The 23932-nt window shown below is 44.4% G+C and overlaps 1 protein-coding gene across 1 annotated transcript in view; it reads left to right on the top strand.

Moving 5' to 3' along the window:
- Nucleotides 1–9566: 9566 nt before the first annotated feature.
- LOC147627383 (phosphopantothenoylcysteine decarboxylase-like) overlaps nt 9567–23932 on the top strand; it is an 81415-nt gene continuing 67049 nt past the window's right edge. Inside the window, exon 1 of the mRNA XM_086816030.1 lies at nt 9567–9715. The gene's annotated coding sequence lies outside the window, so the exon portion shown is untranslated. The remainder of the gene's footprint in view (nt 9716–23932) is intronic.

The following is a 23932-nucleotide window of genomic DNA, read 5'->3' as shown; positions in this document are numbered from 1 at the left end:
GTATGGGGTCTGCAAATGAAAAGAAAAAGCTTAAATATACTCGGAAGGGACCATTTAGGGTTTGTGAAGTTACCCCACAAGGTACTATACATGTTAAGACTCTTGACAGATTTGAAACTATTGGTTTCCTTAATGGTTGTAAATTTACAAAAATACTATGGACCTCTTATTGAAGAATCCTTACGTGCTTCTCATGACAAGAAAGCCACCAAGGAGAGGACCGCTCAAAAGAAGACCCAAGCCCAAGAGGAGGCAAGGGAAAGATGAGCCAAACTTCAATAACATTGGGAAGAAAACCTTAGACCTACTACACACGCTTATGTTGGAGAGGTAACCAGCATGGAGGATCACATCCTAGCTCTTAGAACACCCATTGAGTTGCCTAGCCCCTATGATAAAGTGTTCTATAATGCTATGCTTGACACGAGTGCTAGTCACAATCTACTCTCCTTTGCTACATGGAATCAGTTGGGTAAACATCAACTAGAAAAGTCAAACATGAGAATAGACTGTATTAGTGCCAAAAATACCAAAGTACTTGGTTTGCTTAGAACTATCATCTATGTGATAACGGGCCCTTGGTTGTTAGTTTTTTGGTCATGCCCGCAAACAAGAACTTTAAAAGAACATGTCGTTCTTGGATGGACCTAGATGATAGCGGCTCAATGCGGAATCGACTGGGCCACAAGGAGTATCACATTGGCAAAAAAATTCTAACACTACACTTTTACACTTCAAATGTGTTGGACCAGCAACAAACATTGAATGCTGCAAAACAAAGCCTCAACACGCAGAATACAACTCTTAACATTTTGAGTGTACAAAACGGGCAATTTTCCATGGTACCCTTGAATGTGCTTACACGCTTTCAAGCCAAGGCACGAGAAACCGTAAAAAGAATGCAAAAGAAAACGCTTTGAAATGGGTAGAAGAGCATGTTTTAAAGCATAAACCAAAAGAATGAAACAAAACCTTATAAACCCAAGAAAAACAAGGGGCAACGAGCTGTCAACACCAAAGTTGAAATAAATGACAAGGGAAAGGAGCCTGTGTAGGACCTAACCATAAAAGAGCCAAAAGTTACACATGATGCAAAAGCATCCACCTCAAAGGCTGCCACTTAGACAGAGAACAAAAAAGCCCAAAAGAAAGTTTGTTCTCGTCGCATGGAAAAACGTAATGAAAACCTGACGATCCAAGGAAAGTTAGAAAATGATACAAGTTCTAGTACATCACTTAGTGAGGATGAAACAAGTTCTGATTTGTCACTCATCAGTGCACCTCACAGACTAATCAAGAAACTAGAATCCGCCCAACCACCCCAAACTGAAAATCATGATCACATAATATATATGGAACACAAAAAGCAACCTCAAGAAAGCATGCTTAGCATTGTTGAGTGTCATACAGGATCACTAGTTGTGATTGAATCTCATAATGTTAAACCTAAAAAAGCAACCAAAATACAAAAGCTGGAGGAGTATCGCTTCCCCTTTCAAGAGGAAGACGACGTACTCTCTACATAAGAGTCATTAGAGACAGATTACACGAATGATGCATGTGAGGAATTTGATGAATCCCTTACAAAATTTATGCATGTGAGGAATTTGATGAATCCCTTACAAAATTTATGCAATCTCTCGAATTCTCATTTATGCAAAATTTATGCAATCTCTCGAATTCTCATTTAGAGGAGTCCTCTTCTCTCGTAGTGAAGCTAGCATAGCTTCAGCCCTTGTACCTTTAAAGGCTAAACATGCATTATACCAAGATATAAAGAGCTGCATAGAATAGGATTGTAAGGACTCGCAAGTTTCCAAACAGACCTCACTTAAAGTTGTCAAAGGACCGAGTGTGCCATTGTACACATTGGGTACTATTGAAAAAGCTGAAAGCTAAGAAGAGGATGAAAGTGAATGGGAATATGAAACCGAAACGAGATCTGAAGCTAAAACAAAAACTGAAACATCCATGATACCACTAGAAGGTTTTCTCATGGTATGGTTATATTTTCCTACGGCCAATGATGTCAAGCGCAAACACACATGGATTAGCGCTTGAGCTAGTCATAACATCATGACAATAGACACTTGGGTGTCATTGAGACGACCTAAAATCATTCCTAAAGACAATGGTCTTGCAAGTGGTGCCAATGGACAAAACATTGAAGTTCTAGGTTGCTTTAGCTATGCTACTCAAATAATCGGTGAAAATGTGGAATTTCTATTCCATGTTACCCTAGATTCCCTTGAGTATGATGTCATCATTGGTGGAACTTGAGTGCGTGACTCGTTGTATTCAATCGATGAATCCATGCAAATAGTCATCTCATGTGAACACTCCTGCAGGCATTGTGCAATTGCTACTACGGGAGGGACAGACCTTGGAGGAGTTGAAACTTCCAACATATCTTACTCAGAATATCCCAAGAATTATGGTTGGATTAGAACTTTCCAATAAAATCACCACAATCCAAGCACAACTTTATCCACAATGAGAGCACAATCTCGTGACCCTCGAGTTATGGCATTTGTTAGGTCATCCAACACTCACGGCTCATCCTGATAGAATTTCATTCACACAAGACTTGACCATGTCAAGTTTGGGGTACTTTGAACATACAATGTATTTTGAAACTAACCCCCTTACTTGCAAGTTTTTTGTGGGGTTAAGTATGTGTTGGAAGTAGATTTGATCTTGGGACATAAATGGGCTATTGCTGCCCAAGCATCATTGTGCTTTGCTAGCGATAGGATCATCATGATAGTCAACGACAAAAAGTTATCAATACCATATTGCACTAAAGAGGATCCAACCCTAATGGATTTCTATGATGCTGAATGCAAAAAACTACAAGCCTCTTCCTCAGAAGCCTCCCATCTGCATCACTGACCGACTCGGACAGTGCATCTAAACCTTCACCTCCATCCTCACCAACGAAGTCAAATGCCAAAACCTCGCAATCAACAGTTATTCCTAAAGAAGTTCTCCAAGTGCAACCATATCTCTTTGAAAGGGAAAAGCCCCAAAGCCAACGCCTCTTCATCAACCAACCTCACCAAAGGAGACGACTGCATTTTCAAAAGCCTCATCTTCGAAAGCCACTCCACAAGAGACTCAAGCCTCATCGTCAACAACGCCCATGAGTCTCAAACTCGTAACCTCAATGCCAACCAATGTGAAGGAGAGCCCCAACCCTTGGACTTCATCCAAAAAGAAAACCCCATCATGACATAACCAAGATCATGATATCTTAATGGTATCATAATATGGGTGGAGAAGCAGCTACTTGTAGCTCAGGGCTACTACGAAGGTGCTAATCCAATTTAGGTGACTCGATAATCAAAGCCTCTTCCTCAACGCAAGCCTCAAACGCTAAGAAAGAATAACAATAATCCACAACGTCGTCCACAAAAGACTAAGCGAGTTCCTAAAAGAACTCTGGCAACTCAACAAGTGTGGGTACCAAAAAGGCTATTGCTGCAAGACCAAGGGTACCACCAAGGTAATACCAAAGCTTGGATTCCCAAGTGCATCAAAAAGTCCCCTAAGCCTACACAAAGAAAGAATCCTCAGCACCAGAAGCATCATCCACCAATTCATAATGTTCATCAAAGATAGGTGCCAAGAACAAGGGTATTATGATGGTAATCCCATCATATGGTTGCCAAGATCAAACAAAGGAAGAAACTCTTCACCACCAACACCTTCAACCCTAACATCTTCACCTAACGTTCAACAAGAATGGAGGCCCACGCAAAACCAAGCAAGCCACTCAACCCCTCTCGTATCCAACCAGAAGCTAGAAGTTGTACCTACCGGGCCTCGACAACACTTGAACCACAAATTCAAGAATTAATTTCCACATCTGCATGGAGACTTATGAGCACATCAAAGACAAATTCATAATGCTCTTTTTACCCCTCTAGATGAGAAGCATAGGTGCAGAAGTTACACGGCAAACATAAGAACCTATTCCCTCAAAAAGGAGAGTAGCCACAAGAACCTGTTGATTGCAAGGTGGTAACAAAATTTAGTGCAATAAATTTAAAAAAACACAAACACGTCACACTTTAAGCCTTTATGAATTAACATTTCACGCTTTAAGCCTTCACGCCTTAACCCTTCACACTTTAAGCTTTCATGCTTTAAGCCTCACTTCACGCTTTAAGCTTTCATACTTTAAGCCTTCACAAATTAACGCTTCACGCTTTAATCCTTCACGAATTAACACTTCACGCTTTAAGGTTTCACGCTTTAAGTCTTCACGAATTAACACTTCACGCTTTAATCCTTCCCGCGTTAACCCTTCACGCCTTAACCCTTCACGCTTTAAGCTTTCACATGTTAAGCTTTTATGTCGTGACCTACAGTTTGCTGTGTCACAACATAAACTAATTACTCTACTAATTTCCCACATCACTCTAGTGTTGATATTATCCACTTTACTAACACTCTTTCCATCACCAAAGAAAAAGAAAAAAACAAAAATACAAGGGAGTCACATAAATGGTCTACCTAAAAATGATAGAATATCACAAGGACCTCCTAACGATCTTCAATAGCCAATACATTTTTGTTAATAAGCTTATAGCTTACTATTCTTTAAGCTAAGTAATGTAGCAGCTGCTCCATGAGTACATATCCATACTCATGCAATGGAGAATATTTGCACCAGAGCCTCACCATTGACAACCTTCCAGGTACATCTCTAGATGGGGGGGCCACAGTAGGCGATAGCCTAATCAATGGTACAGCCCATCCCCTAGAATTTTCCTTCATATTGTAAAACTCTCCAAACACAAGTCTTCACAACATTAATCTATAATCCTTACATTAACCTCGCAAAAGTCGATGTACTTCGTTCAAGCCTCGCTCTACTAACAAGTGGCTACTTCAACAAGAACACCCTACTTCATGTATATCTGCTTCATAGAGCACTTATACATAAAATCATAAAAATCACATGAAATGAAGCATGCACGAGTAGGTCCTACTCAACAACAATTGAAAAGTATCCTACCACAAAAAGGGACATCATCGAAAGCCAAATACTTCAAGGGATTAATGTCGCTTCAATGAATTAGACGAGGAAGTGAGAAGCACAATCTTGTTCTGATGATTATGTCTACGTTCCTCCGGATCCTTCCTTCTCTTCTCCCCCCTAATTAACATCTTTTAGTTTCCCAACTAACACAAATCCTATGTAACTTTGCTTATGATTGCCAAAAACAAAGTGAGCAAAAAATATAACCCATATAAATACATGCTCATAAAAATATAAAAATGCAATCACTGGCAAAAAACCCCCACCACAATGCGGCGGTGTGACAACGCTTCGCGGGAGGCACAGTGGAATTGCTTCTCAAGGAGTTGTGGAGCTTGGACCTCAAGGGTTACGAGTTCAACCATTGGAAAGAACATCGCGACAATTGCGGTTCACCAAGTAATCTTCTTATTGGATGTGTTCCAACAAGGGGGGTTTGGGTGAGCCATAACAAGTGTTGCATGTGTCGTGTATCCCTAAGAATTTGGCATCAATTGGACAAATGGTAGTACAAGGAATACAAGTGAGATTTAATGAGCATGGTTGCTTTGTGGAAGGCTTTAAGAATAGATGTAAGCTCATTGTAAAGGGTCAAAAGGAAGGAAGATTGTTTACTTTGGATTGAAGTATTAGAGAATTGAAGTTACTCATGTTGTCACGCGCATGGGATTGTGCTAGACATTGATATGTGGCATAAGAGAATTTGGTATGTGAACATTCAAAAGTTGAAATTTATGCAAAAAAAGGCATTGTTGTTTTTCGAGACTCAAATATGATGGGAGTTCACATGTATGTGATGCATGTCAATTTGGAAAGCAAGTAAGCTAGTAAAATAATAATAAAAACTTTTTAAATACTCTCTCTCGCTCTCTCTCTCTCACACACACACACCCACACACACTTTTCTTATTCAAACACATATTATTTCTCTCTCTGTCTCTCTGTCTCTCTCTCTCTCTCTCACACACACACACACCCTCTCTTTATTCAAACAACTCCAAAGCACACACACACACACACACACAAAACTATCTCTCTCTCTCTCTCTCTCTCTCACACACACACACACACACACACACACACTTTTTTTTTTGGGTAATATCCAGTGCAGTATATTTATATGCTCATAAATTTACAAGATGGGAAGTCTCCAAAATGGAGAGTATCCCAAATGTCAGAAACATAAAGAGAAAAGCTCTAAGCAAGAGACATCCATATCACCCTCATTGTTTGGCAGGCATCATATAAGGATTGCCGCAATGAGGCTCGGAAGGATTCATATGACTGATGATTATGCCGACCCAAGTATGCCAAATTATGCTCACTCCAAATTGTCCAAAGAGCCCAATATCTCACCCAAGAGAGAAAAAAAATAATTTTTAAAAACTTTTTAAACACTCTCTCTCTCATCCCCACCCACACTTTTTTGATTCAACATGCACGCAGCTGTAGTTGCTGCCTTCTCTCGCTTCTCTTGGGATTGAACATTACCCAACAGCATACTCTCTCACACACACACCCACAACCCACACTTTTTTGATTCAACATGCACGCAGCTATAGTTGCCGCCTTCTCTCGCTTCTCTTGGGATTGAACATTACCCAACAGCATACTCTCTCTCACACACACACCCACAACCCACACTTTTTTGATTCAACATGCACGCAGCTATAGTTGCCGCCTTCTCTCGCTTCTCTTGGGATTGAACATTACCCAACAGCATACTCTCTCACACACACACACCCACAACCCACACTTTTTTGATTCAACATGCACGCATCTACTGCCTTCTTTCACTTCTCTCGGGATTGAACATTAAGAGAGAGGGAGAGGACACTTACCACGTTAGGCGATGCGACCACCAGAGGAGGGCGAGGAGACTCCAGCACGAACCTTGAAGCAGAGCGCGAGGAGGCTGGCCACCGTATCCTACAAAAAAAAGAAAGAATTAGACAGCACGGGCCGTGAGAGAGAGAGAGAGAGAGAGAGAGAGAGAGAGAGAGAGAGAGAGAGAGAGAGAGAGAGAGAGAGAGAGAACTTACTAGCTGAGGTGTTGAAGGCCGAGGAGCGCGATTCACAATCTGCGTTGGCATGATGCATGCAATTAGCCATTTTTTGATCCTACACACACAGACATGTACCATTTTCTGATGCACGCACACCCACACACACATGCATGCACCGTTTTCTCAATAAAACATGCAGACAGAGACCATGCACACTGTTCACCGAATGCATGCACTGTTTTCTCAATAAAACACGCACAGAGAGAGCATGCACACCGTTCACGAGAGAGAGAGAGAGAGAGAGAGAGAGAGAGAGAGAGAGAGAGAGAGAGAGAGAGAGAGAGAGAGAGAGAGAGAGAGAGAGAGAGAAAGAAGAAAGAAAGTTATATTAACGTCCACGGGAGGCCGAATCCGACCTATGGGACAGATCAGGTACATCCATTTACATTCCACTCTGGGTATCAATGCCAAAGAGGCATAAAACTGAAAAAAAAATAACTCAAAATGAACTCTTAAGACTCTTAAGAGTTTAAATTACAATGGGTTCTATTGCATCTAGTTCGAAATTGAGGTTCAAAATAAAAATAGCTTTATTTCACCCATGGATGGATTTGCTCTTGAGGGGGGTGGGGTACGGAATTCTTTAATGATTGCTTGTCCTCCTCTGTATATTGCCCATTTGCCATTCTTTCTTCCTTCTTTAACTTTATTCAGCTCTGCCGATTTGTTCTTGAGTTGTAGCGGGGTGAGTTCATCAGCTATCCATACCTTTGTCCCTTGGAGAGACCTTGTTTGCTTCATCACTGCTATTTTCTCATTGTTGTCCATATAGGAGACTTTTGCCTGTGTACCCTTTACTATAATAGAGATAGGGTCTCCTAAGTCCACGAAGGGGACTACTTTGCTCAGTTGTGCTGTAAGTACATCTGTATCTAATATGTAGTCTTCTCGAAGCTCTTGAGCTATGTCTGCCCTATCCCAGCCTTGAGGAAGACCACCGACTCTGATTACCTTTTTGTTACTTTCCATTCGTTCCTTTTCTTTGACTGCTGATATGACTTCTTTAACAAAATCTTGTGAGTTAACTGAATTTACCTTTGAAACATGGTTTGTCGTTTCTGTTTGTAGTGTTGTAGGTATGGGTCCTTCTCGTGCTTCCTCTTGCTTCGTCTTCATGGCTTGCACTTGCACTTTCAGTTCGTTGATTTGTTCATCTTTCTTGATAGTCTCGTGTTTCAGTGCTGCTAATTCTCCCTGGAGTTTCTTCAGTTCTTGCATGAGGTAGGCTTCCCATGGTGTCGGGTGGAGGAATGGGCGGTATTCGTGAAGCGGTGACTGAGGCAAAAGACTTCTTACTTTCCATGTGTTGCTGCTGATAAAGGAGAGGGCTGTTGGTGGAACGAGTCCCCCCTCAAGGGTACCCTCTCCCCTTTGGGGGAGACTCAAAAAATGCGACCTACAAGATGCTCAGCTACAGGTGCAGGGGAGAGTTATGTTGCTGCCTTGGGGGCCTGAGCAAGGGTGGGTGGGAAAAAGGGGAGCGAAGAGAGAGAAGGCGAGCTGGGCGAACCTGCAGGCAGAGAGAAGCGGGGAGAGAGAAGGCGAACTGGGCGAACCTACGGGCAGAGAGAAGCGAAGAGAGAGAAGCGAAGGCGAACTGGGCGAACCTGCAGGCAGAGAGAAGCGGGGAGAGAGAAGGCGAGCTGGGCGAACCTGCGGGCAGAGAGAAGCGGGGAGAGAGAAGGCGAGCTGGGCGAACCTGCAGCAGGCAGAGAGCGAAGAGAGAGAAGGCGAGCTGGGCGAACCTGCAGGCAGAGAGAAGCGGGGAGAGAGAAGGCGAACTGGGCGAACCTGCGGGCAGAGAGAAGCGAAGAGAGAGAAGGCGAACTCGGCGAACCTGCGGCGGCGGCGGGCAGAGAGAAGCGAAGGCGGACTGGGCGAACCTGCAGGCAGAGAGAAGCGGGGAGAGAGAAGGCGAACTAAGGGGAGCGAAGAGAGAGAAGGCGAGCTGGGCGAACCTGCAGGCAGAGAGAAGCGGGGAGAGAGAGAGAGAGAGAGAGGAACAAATCTGGAGAGCTCAAGGTCGAGGAGTGGGAGAGAAGGTCAAACCAGGAGAGCTCAAGGTCGAGGAGTGGGAGAGAAATTTGAACCGGGCACCTGATGGAGGGCGGCGGCGCTGCAGGACGACGTGGTAGGGACCATGCGGATATGAATCGGCAGCTGCTGATGGAGGGCGACGACCAACGAAACCTCCTTCCTTCGACGTGGGGGAGCTCTGGCAAAGGGCGGCGCCTGCAGAGGTGTAGTAACTCTGGCAGAGGGTGGTGCAGAAGGCGGTGTGGCTGGTGCAGCCTTCATACAAGGTCTAATGTAGGGTCTAAAAAAGTTACCAGGTGTCAGCGAAAAGAGGCCCTATAATATATATAGAGAATATAGAGAAGATAGATAGAGGATGGGCGGCCTGCCTCTTTTTTTTTTTTGGCCTTAGTCGTTAGCTGCAACGTAAAGTATTAGGCCTTCTTTGTTTTTTTAATAAGGCTAAGGTTTGAAGCCATTAAAAAAAAAAAAACCGACAAACGGCGAGTAGGGCCGATTCAGCCTAGAAGGGCGGAGACTGGCGCGTGGGAGCAGAAGGAGCCAAGCACTCATTGGTCACAGCCTGGTGAGGCTATAGTTTGCCATCCTTTTTTTTTCCTGTGTGTAGAAAATTTGGGGGAAATCAGAATTAGGGAAAATTGGAACATTGGGCAAAATTGATAAAGGCGTTCTCTCTCTCGCTTCCATAAAAATCACGCTATGGCTGATTTTAGGGTGCTGATTTAGGGTTTCTGATTTTTGAGTAGCGTTAGGGAATTCTGGCTGTGGGCATTCTATAGATTGGAGCTTGTTTGCTGTGATGTCTTAGTCTATTAGTGTTGTAGGATACATGATTAGAGACATAATACAGAAAGTAAAGACACTTAGAGTGGAAAGCTGAAATGCTTGCATTGATACACAAGTCCTGACGGAAGGGTGCGACTCTTGAATTGAATAGTTATGTAGAGATGTATCCTTTGATCAATAGATGTGTCTTTTTGAAGCGACATGTCCTTTCATATTAACCCTTGGTCCTTTCACGGTGTTGGTGTGTTGCATGGACAAATAATTCATGAAATAGAGTGGTCCAGTCTCTACGGTCCTGTGCTTTCACTGGACTCCGCGGAGAGCGCCCAACTGGTGTTCCAGGACCACGCACAAACAGGCGTTCCCGTACTAATGCCTGGCTCTCCCGATCTCAGCACATTTGGACCGTGGTTCTCCAAGAGCTTGGACTACCCGGCACCGAACGGGTGTTGCCGTGGAGAGAGAGTCTCTTATCAGATTTATCACAAAATACTTTACTTAAATCTGAAAATTCACTTACTTGAAGATGGCAGATGGAAGTCCAATACCCGAGGTATCTGTGTGTAGCTACTTGAGTGGGACACCAGATGTAGCCACTTGAAGAAGGAAGACGTCGCCTATGGAAAGGAGGCACAACCGCCTACAAAGGAGAAGAGGAGCAGCCCGCTGGAGATAAATACATAGGGGCCTGCTGTGAAGGCAGTGCAACCTGCATGGAGGTGACACACAGCCTGTATGGTTGCCAGGCTACAGTGGAGAAGGGATGGCAGCTTGCAGCCACCGGCTTGTAGCGCACAGTTTGCGGGAGAGGACACACAGTGGACAGTCGCCTGTTGAAGTTGGAGTGCTGCCTGCATGAGATGGAAAATCTGCTGGAGTTGGGCATGCGCAGCCACCAGCTGAAGGTACTGCGGCAGACTGGTTGCAGTGCACTTTGACGGGCAAGAAATGAGCTTGCTTGCTAAACCTGTCCACAATGGTCCAAATAGCAGCATTCCCATGCTGGGATAGGCAAGTCCATAATAAAATCCATAGTAATACTTTCCCAAGGTTGCGAGGGAATAGGCAATGGCTGAAGCAAACCTGGAGGTTTTTGCCTGTCAAATTTCACCTTTTGGCAAGTGATACATGCACGCACATAAGCCTCAATGTCTGTACGCATGCTTGGCCAAAAGAAATATCTCTGAATCATGCGTGTAGTAGGCATGATACCTCTATGACCAGCATAAGGTGGAGCGTGACATTCGTCCATAACCTTTGGACGCAAATCCTTCACCACACATAGGCAATTATCCTTCATAAGATAACCCTCGTTGATAGCATAAGAGGCATGTGAATGACCAGCCATCAAATCAGTCCATATATGGCAAAAATTAGCATCCAAATGATACAATTCTCGCATAGCAGATAAGTCTCCATGAGAGGCCACTGAGACTGTAGCTACATAAGGCCTCTTGGATAATGCATCGGCCACCACATTTTTCTTTCCTGGAGTATGCACAATCTGAAAATGAAACATGGAAAGAAAGTTTGCCATTCTCATCTGCTTCTCTGAAAGCTTTGTTTGAGATAGAAAGTATCTCAAGCTTTGATGATCTGTCTTGACTACAAATTCAGCCCCAAGAAGATAATGTTTCCATATCTTTAAGGCATGAATTACAGCCAAGAGCTCTTTCTCATAGATATCCATATGAAGCTCAGCATCATGCAAACGACGGCTCTTGTATGCAATTACATGCCCTTCTTGATTTAGGACAGCTCCTATGCAATCACCACGAGCATTACAATCAACTACGAATGACTTGTGCAAGTCAGGAACAATCAAAACTGGACCACATATGATAGCATGCTTGAGTTGCAAGAAAGCATCCTGTTCTTTTGAAGTCCATTTGAAAGTGATTTTCTTCTTTGTGAGATCATGTAAAGGAGTGGCTATCATGGCGAAATGCCTTATGAAACGCCTGTAATACGAACATAATCCCAAAAAACTACGTACTTGATGTACGTTTTGCAATTCGGGCCAATTCCGAATGGTCTCAATCTTTGCAGGATCCATTGTAACGCCATTCTTGGATACAATGTGACCCAGATAATGAATCTCTGAAAGGAAGAACTCACTTTTCTTGGCATTAATGAAACGTTTATGCTTCCGCAACTCTTCGAACACTGTGACCAAACGAGTTCTGTGTTCCTGCTCATTCTTAGAGAAAACCAAGATATCATCAAAGAATACTCCTGTGAATTTGCGATGGGGTCGGAATATCCTATCCATCATACGATTAAATGTAGCAGGAGCATTGGTGAGACCAAAAGGCATTACCAAAAATTCATATAGTCCAAAGGCTGCCCTGAATGCAGTTTTATGGACATCTTGTGGCACGACTCGTATTTGGTGATAACCACTCTTCAAATCAAGTCGGCTAAAACAAGCCGAACCATCAAGCTTATCCAAAATATCATCAATACGCGGAATTGGAAATCTGTTCTTGATGGTAAGCTTGTTTAAAGCTCTATAGTCCACGCACATGCGGAATGATCCGTCCTTCTTTTGAACAAGAAGCACAGGAGAGCAATAAGGTGAGGAACTGGGCTGAACCAAACCTTTATCTAAAAGCTCATTTACCTGCTTCATGATCTCTTCTTCTTGTGCAGCACTCACTCGGTATGCGGGTTTGTTAGGTGGAGAACTACCTGGCGCAAGATCTATGCGATGATCTTCGGGCCTTTGGGGAGGTAATTCTCCTAGCAATGCATCAGCAAAACAGTCGTTGAATGCATGAAGAAAATTCAGCCTATCATTAGACATAGCATCCACATTTTGATGATTTGGCACAAGGCTATCACGAACAAAAACCAAGTACGCAGAAAGACTCTTTTTCATTGCTTTATTAATTTGGATGTGTGATACAAGTGGGATGGAATCCCCTTCTTTGCCAGCATCAATAAAATGCATGCGGCCTTTATGCATAAAAGAAATCATATTGGTCTTGTATTCTTTGCGGGGCTCAAGCCTATGATGCCATGGCTTGCCTAGCAATACATCACATCCATTTAGTGGAGCAACTAAGAAATGTTCATTATCAAGGTAGCCCTGGATATGTATGCGCAACTTCCCTATCAATGGGGTAACCCTGTGGAGAAGATGCATGACGAGAGGTGACTGTCACCTCTTCCTTTTGCATAAAAGACCTCAACCTATGAGATGCGGGATCTCCATGCTTCAAGCGAGGTGGATTTCTGAATTTCAGCTCTCCGTCGTCCCCCTCTTTGATATCACCTTTGCGGAGGAGGTAGGCAAGTGCCAACTCCCTTGGCTTCTTGCCCACTTCCCGTGCCATGGACTCAAAAGTTACATCTACCATTGCATCAGCTTTCCTAGCTTCAATGGCACTTTGCACATAGGGATCTTCATGCAAAAATTTTAACTCTTGCTCTTGTGCCTGCAAAAGTTTTCTCATATGTTCCATTTCAGCTCTCATTGCATCAGGCTCTTGTTCAAGCATGACTGTCTTTCCTCGAGACAGTTGACCCTTTGATTCACTATCATTTACCCTTTCAAGGGGCTTGTGCCTTCCTTGCAGAGCATCAGAACTACGAGAGGCACTAGATGGACCCCTCAAATTAGGCACTTCCAAAGGGTTGCCTTGGCTGTCCATTGTGTTAAGTGTGCTAGAAGCGGGGTGTCCAATACACAGGTTCGTTTCCCCACTAAGAAGAGGGGAAACAACCGTGCTCTGATACCAATGAAACCGATCCTGTCAAGTGGGAATAGACTCCGTTGGACACCCACACGCGTAATAGCACAACTTAATACCACAATTTGAAATGGACAACTTAATAACAACTTGAAATTGAAATGAAATGAAATGAGATAGATGGACACCAGCACTGGGGCCGGAACGGGCCGACCCCCCCCTCAATATATGATATGTTTATTGGGAGTATTTAACAAATACAATGCTCCATGGGTTCCAAGAACCAGATGATGTCCATGTACAAATGAATATAGTACCAAACAAAAAGGGTCGAAGTCGACGTTCGAAGTAGAGCAACCACTTGAGTGGTCCAGTCTCTACGGTCCTGTGCTTTCACTGGACTCCGCGGAGAGCGCCCAACTGGTGTTCCAGGACCACATACAAACAGGCGCTCCTGTACTAACGCCTGGCTCTCCCGATCTCAGCACCTTTGGACCGTGGTTCTCCAAGAGCTTGGACTACCCGGCACCGAACGGGTGTTGCCGTGGAGAGAGTCCCTTATCAGATTTATCACAAAATACTTTACTTAAATCTGAAAATTCACTTACTTGAAGATGGCAGATGGAAGTCCAATACCCGAGGTATCTATGTGTAGCTACTTGAGTGGGACACCAGATGTAGCCACTTGAAGATGGAAGACGCCGCCTATGGAAAGGAGGCACAACCGCCTACAAAGGAGAAGAGGAGCAGCCGCTGGAGATAAATACGTAGGGGCCTGCTGTGAAGGCGGTGCAACCTGTATGGAGGTGACACACAGCCTGTATGGTTGCCAGGCTAGAGTGGAGAAGGGATGGCAGCTTGCAGCCACCGGCCTGTAGCGCACAGTTTGCGGGAGAGGACACACAGTGGACAGTCGCCTGCTGAAGTTGGAGCGCTGCTTGCATGAGATGGAAAATCTGCTGGAGTTGGGCATGTGCAGCCACCAGCTGAAGGTACTGCGGCAGTCTGGTTGCAGTGCACAGCCGCCTGGCTATAAGAGTACAGCTGCTAGCGATGAATGTACAGCCGCCTGCTGTGGTAGGCAGCGTAGCTTGAGGAGATGGCCACCTGGTTATACAGAAACGCAGCCAACAGCCTGAAGTGCAGTCGCCAGCTGTAGAGGTAAAGCATGCGCAGCCTGTATGGGAGAGGCAGCATGCACAGCAGTTTTGAGAGAGGCAGCATGCGCAACAGTTTTGATGCAGATGGAGCGCACAACCGCCTGGGAGAACATGCAATGGAACAACCTGAAGAAAGCGAGGAGATGAACGCCCGGATGATTCTCCACGAAGGGTGGTGGTTTTTTTTTGAGTATTGGAGGGGGAGTAAAACAATGAGATTTGACTGGCTCCCCACGTTTGCATGTGGGCGGCCAGTTCCATGGTGGGTTGGGTAGGCACCCCCACCCCCACACACACACAAGTCAAGTGTGGCTCCCCACCTTGGCCCCTAAGTGGGTGCCCACTTTTAAGTGAGTGTGAACACATAACCTTATAAAACAAAGGGTTAGAATATAAAATATTAAACCAACATGTGCAATACACTTACCACCTGTTCACATGCACCAAAACTCGTCAGAAGACAGAGCAAACTTCACAACTCACTGGCAGGCGTCCCCGCTCAGTAAATGACACGTCAAGCAGGCAAATACAAAAATACAAGTCATGCGAAAACAGTTTCAAACATGCAAAACATGAGTGCATGTGCAAATAGTATCATGGACACATCTCCCGTTCATGGAACAAGTACAAAATATCTGTCGGGCACAAAAATGGCACGACGTAAAACATAAATCCTAGTCTTCCTATGGAGTGACAGTCCCATAGGTAAGACAGTTCCAGGCACGAGCCTCCCTATGGAGTGACAGTCCCATAGGTAAGACACGGCACGAATACTGGCTCTTCCATGGCGTGACAATTCCATGGATAGAACACAGTCCAGGTCATACACGGGTGGCACCAGTCTGGCTCCCGTCCATACGACACCATCCTGCTAACACACGGGTGGCACCAGTCTGGCTCCCGTCCATGTCAGCAAAATACTGGCCTCTTCACATGAGACACCGGCGTGGCCTCAAGTGAACGAGACACAAAAACTGGAGATGGACCAAATGGTCGGCCAATTGGTGACAGAAAGATGAGTATCCATGTAGCTGGGTCTAATCACAAACCCATCCTCCGTGAGCTGGAGAAGATGATCTCTATAGAAAGCCATCTTCGTACCAAGCTCGTGTGTCGGCTGTATCCATGTCCTCCTAGTGTCAAGCTGAGTCAAGTCCTGCCTGATAAGTCTGGTAATCTCTGCCCGTGTGAGAGAGAGGGAGGGTGCATCCAGGGAGTAGAAATGGAGGTAGCCTGTCCATACTAAAGCTATGCAGTTGGAACCAAGTTGTCATCTGTGCATACCAGCATGATCCGTCTCCCTGTGATGCCAACTGTCGTGAAGACTCCAGGGCTAAGCGAGCATATCTGTCTCTAGGGAGAGCCCAAGTGCTATGTATAAAGGAGACTGATTGTCACCATTTGGCCACCCGAATGGTTCACTCTTGCTTTCACACTATGTACATATTGGATTGGTGTCCATGGCTTATGGAATGTGCCTATGCATGTGATTGACACGTGTCATGCTGTATAGTTGGATATGATATTCCGCTGGGACTTGATGTTATCATGCCCGGAATATCTGGAGGACTTGGCTTTCCGCTGGGACTTGTGCCTTTGTGTACATGCCCGGAAACGCCGGGAGGATTGGCTTTCCACTGGGTCTGGTATCGCATATACTTGCCTGGAAACGCCTGGTATTATATGGTTTCATGAACGGAAATCGCTCATGCCAGTGCTGCATTGCATAGCATCTTTATGTGCTTGCCTGCAAATGAAAATTGCATGCTGTTTTCATGCCTGCATGACCTATGTGTAGTTCCGGGTAAGGGGACGCCCGTCCATGAACCGTGCGTGTGAAACTGTCTGCTGACATGGTTGTGTGGCATGTGAACAGGTGGTAAGTATTACCCAATCTAGGCCCAAATAGCCCTTAGGACTTAGCCAATATTTATAAGTGAGTGCGTTCCCACTTCATTAAAGTTTGGGCGCCCAAAAGTCACTTATAAATTATGACCACTTCCAAGTTCACACTCACTGAAGTCCCGAGGCGGACAAGACTCAATGTCCAGGACCTGATCCTCCCCTTTTACTCATAAATGGGCATCTCCCCATGTCCCTTCACCTGATTGGACCCCAATTCACTTACTTATTAAGAGAAATTCGTGTTTTCTCTTCATGAGGATTTTTGGAGGCTGAAAACTCTGTTTTTCCACCATTTCTCTCCATTTCCAAGCTCTCCATAGCCATACCCAACTTGCTAGGGTATTTTCCAAGCTTCCAAGAGTGTTTCCAAGTGCTAATCACTCTCCTACTCACTCCCAATGAACTGAAATTCAGCAAAACAGCTCTCATTTTTGCTTGTATTTCTGGTCTTTTTGCTGAAAACCCTAATTTCAGCCTTCCTTTCTCAAGTTGAACATAGGGGAAGCTTTCCCAAGGTTCCCTTCATCCTCTTGAAGACTTTTGTCGCGAAGGATTGCGGCAAATCGAAGATATCAACACTTCTAAAGCTTCCAACGTGAAGGCTTCCGCTTGCAACAACTTCTATGAAGACTGGTAAGGTAATTGGACAATGTATTGTCATTACTTACTCAGTAGAAGGGCAGGACTCCTTGTTTAGCCACCCTGTGTAGTATTTCTCTTGTTCTATGTGCTCTTGAAGATGTTGCTACCTTGCTTGGTAGAACATAGAGCCAATGGTAGAGAATATGGGCACTGAAGTCGGGCCGGGCATCAAGGCAGCTCCTTGGTGATCTACATCGACATACCATTGTTTTTTAAATGCTGAATTTCATATGCATTGGCATGGAGGATTTGGCAATGGATGCCCGTGAAACTATGTATTGAATTTCTCCAATAGTAATACAATTTACTCAAGGGAGGGGTCGGTCGTTCCGGCTCATTGTGTGCCTCTTGTCAATTCAGCAATTTACTTCTTGTATTTGAGCAAGTGTCCTTCAAATCTTAGTGTATTTAAGTGTATTGATTAGCATTGTGTTCAACCAAGTTACATTGGTATCAGAGCATACGGTTCTCTTTCACTTCTATCGTGAGAGACGATCACCGTGAACACTAGCTATCTCTACACTTAGAACATTATGGACAGCCATACAATGAATGTTGGAGATGCTAATACAAGAGGCAGGGACAATGAAATGCATGCCTTCAATGCTTTACAGGATGAGCAAACTCATGTGGTGCACAATAGGGAACATGAATATGTGGGACAGCCGTCGCGTGGCAAAGAGAAGATGCAAGAAGAAGAGTCCATAGTCTTGAGGGCTGAACTTACTCGTATGCAGGCTCTTCTCCATGCACAACAAGAAGAATTGAATCTCTATCGCCGCGAGGATCCATTGGTACATGACCGTTTGAAGGCCAAGAAAGCTGAATCTTATATGGATCATGCAATGGCAATGATTGCTCAAGAGTTGCACATGCAACCGAGGGATGCAGCACGTGCATACTTGGCTCGTATCGAGGATGCCTATGTAGAAAAGGCAACCATCCTACATGTCTTGGAATCCCCACAAGTACCCGAACAAGAACTTATGTCTAAGAGGATGAACCTCCATGCGATGGGAGAAGTTATGGCTAAAAATGTATCAATGCATGTTGAGGGGCCGGCCATGCCTCATGCTTACAGGGCACATGTATTATGTCTTATGCATCACCTTTTGGTCCAAAAATGACCAGTCCTCACAGGAGCTGTCCCAATGGACAAACATGGGGGAAAACATGTTGAGATGCACACACATGCATCAAAGTCTCGTGACTTCAAAGCCGGAGACAAATCTGTGAAGTTTGACACATATCATGGGGAATACGATGCATCAAAGGCACTTGCTTTTATTGCCCAGTTTGATATTGCTTTCAGTGATGAGGATTTCACTCAGAAATCCATGATCCGGCATGTAAGCATGTTCATGAAAGGCACTGCTGCCCATTGGTGGCTCACGGAGAAGCTCTCACCGAATCCCGTTAGATCATGGGAAGAGTTCAAGGAGAGGTTTTATGCTCAATTCTTGCCTCCCAATGCGTTGAATGAGATAACAATGAAGTGGGATTGGGTAAAGCAAAATGAGGGGGAATCGGTAAATGCATATGTACAAAAGTTTTGGAAAGTGCTTTTGGAGGTGTCTCCATTTATGCATGTCACCGAGGCGGAAAGGAAGAGAAGGTTTCAATCGGGATTGCAACCCGTGTACAAAGCGGGATTACAAATGTATCCTGGTCATACCTTACACCAATTAATCGCAGCCGCCATCGCCACCGAGCAATTGGAACTCAAATTGAGTCGATCCAATAAGGCTAAACCCTCATTTCAAGGCAAAGAGAGGGCTGTCCAAAACCTGCAAAATGATGGACAGCCACCTAAAAGGGACCAAAACCAAGCCAAATCAGGTCCAAAAGCTGAAAATAAGTTTGCTAACAAGCGCCCTTATAAGCCGGCAAACTTTGGTCTTAGTGCTGAGAAGAAGGAGCAATATATGCGTGAAGGCAAATGCTTTACTTGTGGCAGCACTGAGCACATGGCAAGAGCATGCCCAAATAAGAAGAACAAAGCTGAAAATGCTAATGTACCGAAGCCTAATGTGCATATGGTTCCGGATGTGCAGGGCAACACTTCACATGATAGCAAAGATAGGGTTGTATGTAAAGCTTGGGGACAGCTCAAAGATCAACCCGCTTTGTTCATGTTTGATGATTGTGCATCGGAGAATTTCATATCCACTCAGATGGCAGCTGCTTTGGGTATTGAAGTGGAGGACATGGGTCCTCAAATTGAAGCAGGGGCTGCCTTTGTTGGTAGAGAAGTGCAGGTCATGCCTATTTTTGGCAAGTTGCGCATACACATTCAAGGCTATGTGGATCATGAGGATTTTCTTGTGGCGCCTTTGAATGGCTGTGATGTATTGCTTGGAAAGCCTTGGCATACACGTATTGATCCGTGCAAGGCTTACAAGACTAACAGGATCACCTTCATGCATAAAGACCGAGAACATGTAATTGATGCTGGTGAAGAGGGTGATACTATTCCCCTTGTATCTCATGTACAAATTAAGAAAGTAATGAAAAAGAGTATTTTTGCGTACTTGATTTTTGTACGAGATCCTGTTGAGAAAAATAATGTACATGTAAACACTCTTTGTAATGATAGGCTGAAATTTTTGCAAGAGCACAATCATTGTTTTGCTGATGAGTTACCAAATGAGTTACCACCTGTACGACCGGAAGATCATCGCATTGATCTTGTGCCGGGTAGCTCACCACCTAATAGGCCAGCCTATCGTGTAAGTGCATCCCAAGGAGATCATGAAGCAAGTGAATGAGCTTCTTGAGAAGGGTTTGGTTCAGCCAAGCTCTTCTCCATATTGTTCACCCGTCCTCTTGGTTCAAAAGAAGGATGGATCCTTTCGTATGTGTGGATTATAGAGCTTTAAATAAGCTTACCATCAAGAATAGGTTTCCGATTCCACGCATAGATGACATCCTTGACAAGTTGGATGGATCGGCATGCTTTAGCCGAATTGATCTCAAGAGTGGATATCATCAAGTGCGTGTATTGCCTGAGGATGTACACAAAACTGCTTTCAGGACAGCATTTGGGCTTTATGAGTATCTTGTTATGCCTTTTGGTCTTACAAATGCCCCGGCTACATTCAATAGAATGATGGATCGCATATTCCGTGGGTACAGGAAATTTACAGGTGTCTTCTTTGATGACATACTAGTCTTCTCGAAGACCGAAGAAGAGCATAAAGCTCATTTGGCTATTGTTTTTGAAGAGCTCCATAAGCATAAACTCTTCATAAATGCAAAGAAGAGTGAGTTCTTCTTGTCAGAGATACATTATCTTGGGCATATTGTGTCCAAAGATGGAGTGTGGATGGATCCTGCAAAGATTGATGCAATTCGGAATTGGCCCGAATTGAGTTCAATGCATGAGATCCGTAGTTTTCTTGGATTATGCTCTTACTACCGCAGGTTCATTCGGCACTTTGCATGGATTGCTTCTCCTTTGCATGATTTGACAAAGAAGAAAGCCGTGTTCAAATGGACTAATGTAGAGAGAGATGCATTCCTCAAATTGAAAGATGCAACTACTCATGGTCCAGTGTTGATCGTTCCGGATTTGCAAAAGCCTTTTTGTGTGGAATGTGATGCATCTGGAAATTGCATAGGAGCTGTCCTCAATCAAGAGGGACATGCCGTGGCTTATGAGAGTCGTAGGTTACATGATGCGGAGCTATCTCTTGGCATATATGAGAAAGAGCTCTTGGCTGTAATTCATGCACTTACTATATGGAAACATTACCTTCTTGGGGCTGATTTCACTGTGAAGACAGATCACCAGAGTTTGAGGTATTTTCTTACTCAAACTAAGTTGTCAGAGAAGCATATGAGGATGGCCAATTTCCTCTCTATGTTTCATTTTCAGATCTTGCACACCCCAGGAAAGAAGAATGTAGTGGCCGATGCATTGTCACTCACGAAAGCCGTATGTAGCAGCTATCTCGGTTGCCTCTCATGGGGACTTGTCTACCATGCGTGATTTCTATCATACGGATGCTGATTTTGCCACTATTTGGGCTGATTTGATGGCTGGTCATGCACATGCCTCATATGTGATCAAAGAGGGTTATCTCATGAAAGATAATTGCCTATGTGTGGTGTCTGACATGAGGCAACTGACATGAGGCAAAAGGTTTTGGATGAGTGCCATGCTCCTCCATATGCTGGTCATAGAGGCATAATGCCTACTACGCACATGATTGAGTGGTATTTCTTTTGGCCAGGTATGCGGAAGGACATAGAGGCACATGTACGTGCATGTATCACCTGTCAAAAGGTCAAATTTGATAGGCAAAAGGCACCAGGTTTGCTTCAGCCATTGCCTATTCCTACGCAGCCATGGGAAAGTATTACAATGGATTTCATTATGGACTTGCCACGTACCCAACAGGGTAATGATGCAATTTGGACAATTGTGGACAGGTTTAGCAAGCAAGCTCATTTCTTGCCGGTCAAAAAGACCATCAAAGCTGAGCATATGGTTAAAATATATCTTGCACAAGTGTTCTAACATCATGGAATGCCGAAGTCCATTGTGGGGGATAGAGATCCCAGGACTACAAGTCTCTTTTGGCGGGCCTTATTTGATAATATGGGCACCAAATTGGACTTCTCATCAGCTTATCACCCTCAAACGGATGGGCAAAGTGAAGCCGCAAATTCAGCCGTGTTGGATCTCTTAAAATGTTATGTGGCGGATCAGAAGTCTTCTTGGGAGAAGTACTTACCGCTTGTGGAATTTGCATGCAACAACACGGTGCATGCATCTACGGGAAAGGCCCCGTTTGAGATTGTTTATGGTAAGGTGGTTTTGCCACCCATCCTTCGCACAAAGGATGAGATATTTGCAGCTGATGAGTATGTAAGAGACTTGGATATTACTTTTGCTCAGGTGCGGACAGCCATTACAAGGTCACAAGACAAGTATAAAAAGGCTGCGGACAAGCATAGAAGGCAATTGGATGTTAAAGAGAATGATTGGGTATTGCTGAAATTTGAGAAAGCAAGACTTGCAAAGAGGCCTGGCAAAGAGGGTGCATATCCTAAGCTTGCAACCAGGTACTATGGGCCTTTTCGAGTGATCGAGAAGATCAATGAAGTGGCTTTCAGATTGGCATTACCTAGTCATTGGCACATACACAATGCTTTTCATGTGAGTCTCCTTCGAAAGTATGTAGGGCCGGAGCCCAGTGAAATGGTCATTGAGGATCCACCAGAAGTGGATGAGCTTGAGGAGATCTTGTAGCCAGAGCAGATTGTGTATCACAAGGAACGCAAACTTGCTGCAGGCAAAGTTGTGAGGCGTTACCTTGTGAAGTTTAAGAACTATCTTCCCATTGATGCTAAATGGGTAGATCAAGAGTTCTTCAAAGATTGCCCGCATGTGCTTCAGACATATTTGGATGCATTTCAGTTGCGGACAACTGTTTAGAAGCGGTGGGCAATGTCACCATTTGGCCACCCGAATGGTTCACTCTTGCTTTCACACTATGTACATATTGGATTGGTGTCCATGGCTTATGGAATGTGCCTATGCATGTGATTGACACGTGTCATGCTGTATCTTTGTGTACATGCCCGGAAACGCCTGGAGGATTGGCTTTCCACTGGGTCTGGTATCGCATATACTTGCCTGGAAGCGCCTGGTATTATATGGTTTCATGAACGGAAATCGCTCATGCCAATGCTGCATTGCATAGCATCTTTATGTGCTTGCCTGCAAATGAAAATTGCATGCTGTTTTCATGCCTGCATGACCTATGTGTAGTTCCGGGTAAGGGGACGCCCGCCCGTGAACCGTGCGTGTGAAACTGTCTGCTGACATGGTTGTGTGGCATGTGAACAGGTGGTAAGTATTACCCAATCTAGGCTCAAATAGCCCTTAGGACTTAGCCAATATTTATAAAGTGAGTGCGTTTCCACTTCATTAAAGTTTGAGCGCCCAAATGTCACTTATAAATTATGACCACTTCCAAGTTCACACTCACTGAAGTCCCGAGGCGGACAAGACTCAATGTCCAGGACCTGATCCTCCCCTTTTACTCATAAATGGGCATCTCCCCATGTCCCTTCACCTGATTGGACCCCAATTCACTTACTTATTAAGAGAAATTCGTGTTTTCTCTTCATGAGGATTTTTGGAGGCTGAAAACTCTGTTTTTCCACCATTTCTCTCCATTTCCAAGCTCTCCATAGCCATACCCAACTTGCTAGGGTATTTTCCAAGCTTCCAAGAGTGTTTCCAAGTGCTAATCACTCTCCTACTCACTCCCAATGACGGAAATTCAGCAAAACAGCTCTCATTTTTGCTTGTATTTCTGGTCTTTTTGCTGAAAACCCTAATTTCAGCCTTCCTTTCTCAAGTTGAACATAGGGGAAGCTTTCCCAGGGTTCCCTTCATCCTCTTGAAGACTTTTGTCGCGAAGGATTGCGGCAAATCGAAGATATCAACACTTCTAAAGCTTCCAACGCGAAGGCTTCCGCTTGCAACAACTTCTATGAAGACTGGTAAGGTAATTGGACAATGTATTGTCATTACTTACTCAGTAGAAGGGCAGGACTCCTTGTTTAGCCGCCCTGTGT

This window comes from Cibotium barometz, chromosome 21 (genome assembly GCF_041138505.1).
Source record: "Cibotium barometz isolate CiBa-2024 chromosome 21, ASM4113850v1, whole genome shotgun sequence".
Lineage (NCBI taxonomy): Eukaryota > Viridiplantae > Streptophyta > Polypodiopsida > Cyatheales > Cibotiaceae > Cibotium > Cibotium barometz.
Note: the sequence above shows the minus strand (reverse complement) of the source record. Positions and strands in the feature narration are given on the sequence as shown.